The 7,315-nt window shown below is 37.0% G+C and overlaps 1 protein-coding gene across 2 annotated transcripts in view; it reads right to left on the bottom strand.

The window, feature by feature from the left end:
• Nucleotides 1–4,922, bottom strand: part of LOC106458684 (chondroadherin-like protein) — a 48,383-nt gene extending 43,461 nt beyond the window's left edge. Inside the window, exon 1 of one of the 2 annotated variants that reach the window (XM_022384949.1) lies at nt 4,560–4,922. The gene's annotated coding sequence lies outside the window, so the exon portion shown is untranslated. Of the gene's footprint in view, nt 1–2,803; nt 2,883–4,559 lie in introns of those variants that run through there. The other variant, XM_022384950.1, reaches the window with a different exon arrangement.
• Between the last annotated feature and the right edge of the window lie 2,393 nt (nt 4,923–7,315).

The raw sequence follows: 7,315 nt of genomic DNA, 5'->3' as shown, positions 1-7,315 counted from the left end.
ACAAATGGAAAAGTCCTACCCCCCCTCTCTGTTTTAATGCGGGAAACCCACATGGGAGGCCACTGTGAAACGACGCCAGAGGTTTCTGTGAAGAGTTGATTATCTGCCTATATGATCTGCCTATCTTCTTTGCAAACGTAGATGCTTATCCTCCGTCTTATTCATTTCTACACAGACACACACAGACATACACACACACTTAAATATATATATACATACAAATCATCGTGATGAATATCACCCCTTCCTCATGTACACACAAAACACTGAGAAGAAGCAGTTAACACTAGAGTAAATATTACATTCTGTTAGTAGTAAAATGTAACCCAGTAAGAGAGGTATTAAGGATGTAGGACCAGAACAGAAGTTAGGAGACACTATTTATTTCATTTAACTACTGTTGGTAAGTGTCACTTGTGAAATAACAGAAGAAATACTGACAGTTAGTATATTGGGTGTTCAAGCACAGAGCGTTCCTCAGGCAGTTCTCATGAAACAGAATATCAGAGAAAGGGATTTGTTTGTTTGTTGGAATTTAAGCACAAAACTACACAATGGGCTATCTGTGCTCTGCCCACCACGGGTATCGAAACCCGGTTTCTAGCATCGTAAGTCCGCAGACATACCGCTGTGCCACTGGGGGTGGGGCAGAGAAAGAGAATGCAGAATTAAAACAGATTACTAGAGCCTCATCAACTGGGAGTGACAATAAAACTTCTTATCTAAAACTGCCATTCCAGTATCCATAACAATCACATGTAAGTAGGAACAACGAGATAAAACCTAAGATATCTAGGTCAATAGCTACTACTACCAGAAAAATTAAAAGTGGAATTTACTTTCCATATTAAATAAAAAAGTAATGATACTCCCTTCTTACTCTCCAATCGACATGCTGTCCAGGAGTGTCTGAACATTTTGAAAATATTATCCAAGTTAAGAAAATTCTGTTGAGCTATGCTCTCTTTCTTGTAGGTGTTCAAATTAGGGTAATATTTGTGTATTTTTTACTAATGTTCGATAAGAATACGTTTCGCGTAGAACCCGTCGGTCATGTCTCAACGTTTGGGCTGAAGCTTCAGAGACTAATCCTGTCTGGTGCCTACCTCAGCGATGTTCTAATTAGTTTTATTCTAATGGAAAACCACATGAGTTGTTTTTTTTTTAATAATCCTTCAAAAACGATTTAAGATATTATTTCAAGAAACTTAGTATAGTTTATAATAGCAATATTATAAAATGGTCAGATACATTTTTTTACGCGGACTGGGCTTAGCCTAATGGTTAGCGTATTTGGATTCGTGGTTCGCGTCCCATTGCCGCAAGATGCGTTCCTTACTTTAGAGTCGTTGGTACACTATAAGAATGGCAACCAAATTCATCAAAAGAAGCCCGAGTGTTAGCAATCAGCCACTGTTGACTGGCTGCCTTTCCTCTAGTCTGTCAGTTCAAGATTAAGGACGACTACGCGTAGATACTTTTTTTTTGGAGCTTCAAGCGAAAATTCTGAAACAAGATTTTACATAAATGTACCACTTGATTCTCCATAACGACAGTAAACCTTCGTTCTTCCAGTTTTAACCGAAATTTTTTCTTGGACCAAATAATGGTGTAAATAATAATTATTGTATATTTTCCTTGTTAAGGTTGTTTCTATGAGCTACGAATGCCAAAGAAAATTAAGTTGCTGTTTACGGAAGGAAGATCTTGAGTTCGCATTTTTCTGATGGGTTGATGTGAAATGTGAGTTTGATATTTTGAAAACTAATTAGTCACATCGACAACCTTCTGTTCTTTGGTATATGTTTTAGAAGAGCACAATGAAGTTAGCTATTCACTACGGCAAAAGAAGTGAGCAACTTTCGTGTTAATCTATTTTTCCAGGAAAATAAAAGGGGCAAACGCTAGGCGTTTCTCTTAATTACAGAAAATAATTTTCTCTCATTTTATATACGCCGTAATGACTTAAATAAGTTATTATAATTTTTGCTGACGTGCTCTTTCCTGTTACGTTATAAGAATATATTATAAACATTTCAGGTAGATCCATAAAATTCGCCCCTCCCCCAGTGGCACAGCGGTATGTCTGCGGACTTACAACGCTAGAATCCGGGTTTCGATACCCGTGGTTGGCAGAGCCCATTGTGTAGCTTTGTGCTTAATTACAAACAAACCATAAAATTCGAAAAATTCAGCTTTTCATCAGTAAGCTACTTCTTTTAAAAGTTCTGTAACTTTTCACATCAAAAGTAGAAAAGAAATTATGATCATTTAGAAACAGGAAAGCATGATAAAAAATAGAAAGAAAAAAAAAGAACAACAACAAACGAAATGAGAATGAGAAAACGAGTGAATCATACGTTTTACTTCTTACTTCCGACTACCCTGCTGTTCGCTCGAGTGGTAGTGAAATCGAGGCTGTAAATACTGACGAGAGAGGAAACAAACTAGAAGCCTATACCAGTAGAAAAGGCATGGGGAGAACTCCCCCCCTCAAGCGGTGGAAACAGCTCGCTTGGAGCTACTTCGCGGGGTGGTTCCATTAGAGAGTGATACCGTGTTTACTCGGCAGATAGTCTGACATCTCTGCTGGATTTACTATTTTATCTAATTATTATTATTTTTCTTTCGAGTAACCTAGACATTAGGATAGTTTCTAGAGTTTCTTAGAAAAATAAGATTACTTAAGATATGGTTTTGGCGATCTGATATCAATCGTTGTCATGGTTAATAGCCTATACGAATAACTAAACCTAGTTATTAAAATTTGTATATAACTAGATACTAATCGGTTTTATCCTACGTTTCGACTGCTGATCTACTGTCGTCTTCAGGGAAGTTCTGAGAAGAACTGTACCTGTGTTGTTACCAATCAGACTTTCATCACGGAGAACCAGGATCGAATCTGGGCGACTACCAACACTGAAATAGTCATTATTTTGAAACTTTCTCGAAAACTGCAACAGAATAGCAATCGAAAGATAGAATAAAACTAATTACTAATTGGTATCTAGCTATATAACAGAGTTATTAATTAACAATTAGATTTAGATTATCGTATGACCTACTAACCATGATATTGAGAACATAAGTTTATAAAGTTAAACAATTTTTAAACATCACTTATAAGCAACAGATTTATGTTCTTCGAAAGTTACAAATAACTTATAGTAAAGCTACGAAAAAGCTTCAGTACAAATATTCATGTAATCCATCTTTTACTGTTAATGTTACTTTAAACCTGAAAGTCACCTTATGCGAAAAGTGGGACAAACAGCCAGGCTTGTGATATCTAGGGATCAGGAACTTCAGTATAATTATTCATGTAATCCATTGTTTACTGTTAATGGTATTTTAAGCCTAAATATCACCTTATGTGATACGTGGGGATAAACAGCCAGGCTTGTGATTTCTAGGGATCGGGGATAGTGAATCCTAATTGAGAATTGTTAACCAGAAAGACGGTAACCAGTCAGAAACCCCCGCCGTTGGTTACTCTTAACCAAGTTCTGGAATTGACTTTCACGGTCAAGTTAATTGAGCAAAGGATCGCGGATCATACTTTGAATTTTCCGATTCGCAGCCCGACACGCTTACCCCTAGGTAAAGCCAAGATCATCTCTGACTGAACTGAAGTTATTCAAACTGCACTGAAAACGACAGGCTGACACCAGCACAGACTTTCTAGAATAATTATCAAGGTTCGAATACCAAATTAACCCTTTATCAATTTGAAGATCAAGGAATTAAACATGATTCAATTATCTCTTCAAGAGGGGTGAAGTGGAGTAGGATGGGACGACTTCGATTGTTGTTTTTGAATAAGTCGTTATAAAGACTCGAGTAAAACAACTATTGAAAAATTAGGTTGAAACAGTTTAGACTGTCTTAGCCCCTTAATAATTAGACACTGTCTAAAGATCACTCACACTCTTTAGTTGCTATGGAAATATCGTAATTGTAAAATCAAGATTAAAGTTTTAAAATCAGGACATAACAGATATTGTTCTACTTCTAGAACTTCTTCGTAATTTTTATGCCGAAGAAGAGAATAGCTGATCTTGAATGGAAGCGGGACCATCTTTTCCTCTCATTAAAGCACGAGCAACTAGAGGAGTCACTTAGAAGACCGTACACCTCCGCTACGCAGCATTAATCATATTCGGTTCTCAAAAAATATGAAAATGTGTCCATATGTCTGTCGCTATCAATAAATAAGAACCATTTTTGGCAGAACATTAAAGAATAATATTCTACATTTGTCCACCATGATTCATCAACATCCGATCATTTCTGAGTGAGTTATAGAGCAAAAATGTGAAAAATCGGTCCCCATATTAACAGGTAGGGATTTCTTTGGATTTTCGAGACCTTGACCTTTGACCCTCTAAAAATATAGCTTCTAAGCTGGTTCATAGTTCGAATGTATACCAACTTTCGTCCAATAGCATTTAGCCGTTTTCGAGAAATCTTGCTGACAAACACACAAGTAAACACACACACACACACACACACAGGGGTGAAAACATAACCCTTCGAAGTAAAAAAAACAAACTTACCTCCTCTTTTATTTTTTCTTACTTTCGTTCACTGTATCTTTAGTGGAGCGAAGCGGTGTGTTTGTTATCTGTGTGTAAACTTAACTTTCCAACATATCGGAGAACACGTTACTTACTTACAGTCTGCTCATTTCCTGAGCGAAACGTCTAAACCAATCGTTTGTACTTCACTAGCAGTTATGATGACAGCTCAGCCCTGGATATGTAATCAGGTGTACACGGCTCGGTTTAACTTGTAAAGAATACCGTGACGTCCGCAACAATTTGGACTGCGTGCTAGTCGCTCTGCTCGTCTTCGATTTTGTGGCAATTTCTAGATTAACAAATGCCTTTTCATGATCTCTCCCACTGCTAGAGGTCGCTTTATTCCACTGCCGTAGGAGACCGTTTCATTTCAGTTATACTAAGTTCAGTATATTAGATTCTACTTCTCCGATCGTGAACTGCAGTGTATTTTTGCTGACAGCGCCCTCTGCGTATCTCCACATCACTGTCTTAATTAATATTTTATGTTAAATTAGTGACACAGTTCAACGTTCACGTGGGAGGGTATGAAATACGTATGTTACAATAAGGTAAACAATAATATTAATCACTCCCATCACGACCCAAGACTTCATGCTGTTCTTATAAACTAGCAGCACCACGATGCTCGTGTCGTGGTTATTAAAAAAAAAACTATCACAGATTTAAATTTAGCAGCTCTGGAAACAAGACCAATGAATAAGCTGCCTTAACTGACTAGTTTATTTAACTGGTATCAAAACGAATGCACTGTTGATTTTAGAGCTTACATATATATATATATTCGTTTTTAAGCATAAGGTTATACAATGATATACCTCTGCTGCGCCATCGGCAGGAATCGAACCAAAAATTTTAGCATTATAGTCCCCCAAGCTTACCGCTAAACCACCAGGGGATAACAAATAAGTAACAACGAAGTCTATTTTCTTGATGTGAAGGTTGTGAAAACCAAGGTTATGAAGGCTAACACGATGAAGTGTTATGAAAGAAGATTTGAAATGATTATTTACACGTGTATCAAGGACACTATATGACTTAAGTGATTAAATAATACCTACATCATCTAATTCGTTATGGGATTCTATTTTCTTAATGAAATATCATTACTAGATTTGGTCTTATTTTATTGGGGAGGAGAATTTATTATGGCATAAAAATAGCGTATATGTTTAGAGTTGAGCTAAAAATAGCAAAAGATAAATTTAATTGTCGGGCGTAGAGGTTAGAGGATAGGGCTGCAGGGAGTAAGAAGGTCCAAGGTTCGAGGGCGTAATATGTTACTGAACAAGCTTTGCATTTTCAGCCTTTGGCACGTTATAAATGTGACAGTCAATCCTACTATTCGATTACGACTGGGCGTGTAAGCGGTGGGTGTTATTGACTGGTTTCCTTCCCTTTGATCAGCAATTTTAATTTATAGACGGCTATGGCTGAACTTGGAGGGGGGGGGGTCTTGACGTGTAGCCTAAAAGCCATCCAGATTATAATATGAAATACCTTCCTGAAACGTAACATTTTTAACAACCGACTTGACCTAATCACTTCTTAAACTACCTGTAGGCTAACAATGTTTCGGGTAGTTATTTAAGGGTCTTCAGGCAGCTTTAAAAACCGTGAGGATGTCTTCTGATCAGCCATTTGATATGTCGCGCCATCTTTCAGCGAAAGTAGATAATTGTAGTTAAGTCTAAGCGATAAAAAAGTGAGAGAGAGTTGTGTGAAACTAGAGAAGTTAATTTGTTTGTTTGTTGAATTTCGCGCGAAAATCTACTCGAGAGCTATCTATGCTAGCCGTCCCTAATTTAGAAGTGATAGACCAGAGGGAAGGCAGCTAATCAACACCACCCATCACCAACTTTTGGGATACTTTTTACCAACAAATAGTGGGATTGACTGTCTCATTATAACGCCCCCACGACTGAAAGGGTGAAAATGTTCGAAGACGGGATTCGAACTCTCGATCTGCAGGTCTCAGAGAAATGATAGTTTCTTTGAAATATTCGTGAACAACAATCTTTTGCTTTACCCTAGAATTCTAATATTTTGTAAAACATATTGAGTGACTTAATAATTTCAGTTTTCCATACGCCGGTGAGCATCCAAATCCTACCCTACTTGACACCATTATGTAAAACATTCGATTCCCCTTTCCAAATCTTGTTCTATCCTACTTGTTACCATAATATAACTAATTCTAGCCGTCATCCAAATTCTAATTCTGTTCCTCGTAATTTTAAACACAAAAAGACTTGGCCAATCTACTCACGAGGAGTGAAGAAAATATTTCATTCAAATAATCGTAGGCTTATCGCATTTTTTGAATGTTTAATATCCTTTACGTCACAAGCATACATTTCACACTACACTCAAAGGGATGGGATTTGGAGCACAGAGGGAAGAAGTGTGATCGCGCTGGCTACATTGTCTTCTAAATTGGGGAAGAAAAATAAAAAAATACTTTTTCTGTGTTAACTAAAGGAGTAACTGCATGGCTCTGTTTAATGTTTTATACCTTGGTCTTTTGTTTAACGCAATTCATTGCTAAGCATAAACTCATCTTACATTACTTTAGAGATTTCATAATTCATATTCCTCAGCCTGTTTATTTTCCAGAATTGGAGTTATCATCTATTGATGTATTTTTATAACCTCACTTCGTAACAGGTTTCAGTGCGACTCAGCCATTTTCTAAGAACATTGCTTAACATATAAAAAAAGAAGAACCTCTA

The sequence above is a fragment of the Limulus polyphemus genome, unplaced genomic scaffold, assembly GCF_000517525.1.
Source record: "Limulus polyphemus unplaced genomic scaffold, Limulus_polyphemus-2.1.2 Scaffold501, whole genome shotgun sequence".
Taxonomy (NCBI): Eukaryota; Metazoa; Arthropoda; class Merostomata; order Xiphosura; family Limulidae; genus Limulus; species Limulus polyphemus.
Note: the sequence above shows the minus strand (reverse complement) of the source record. Positions and strands in the feature narration are given on the sequence as shown.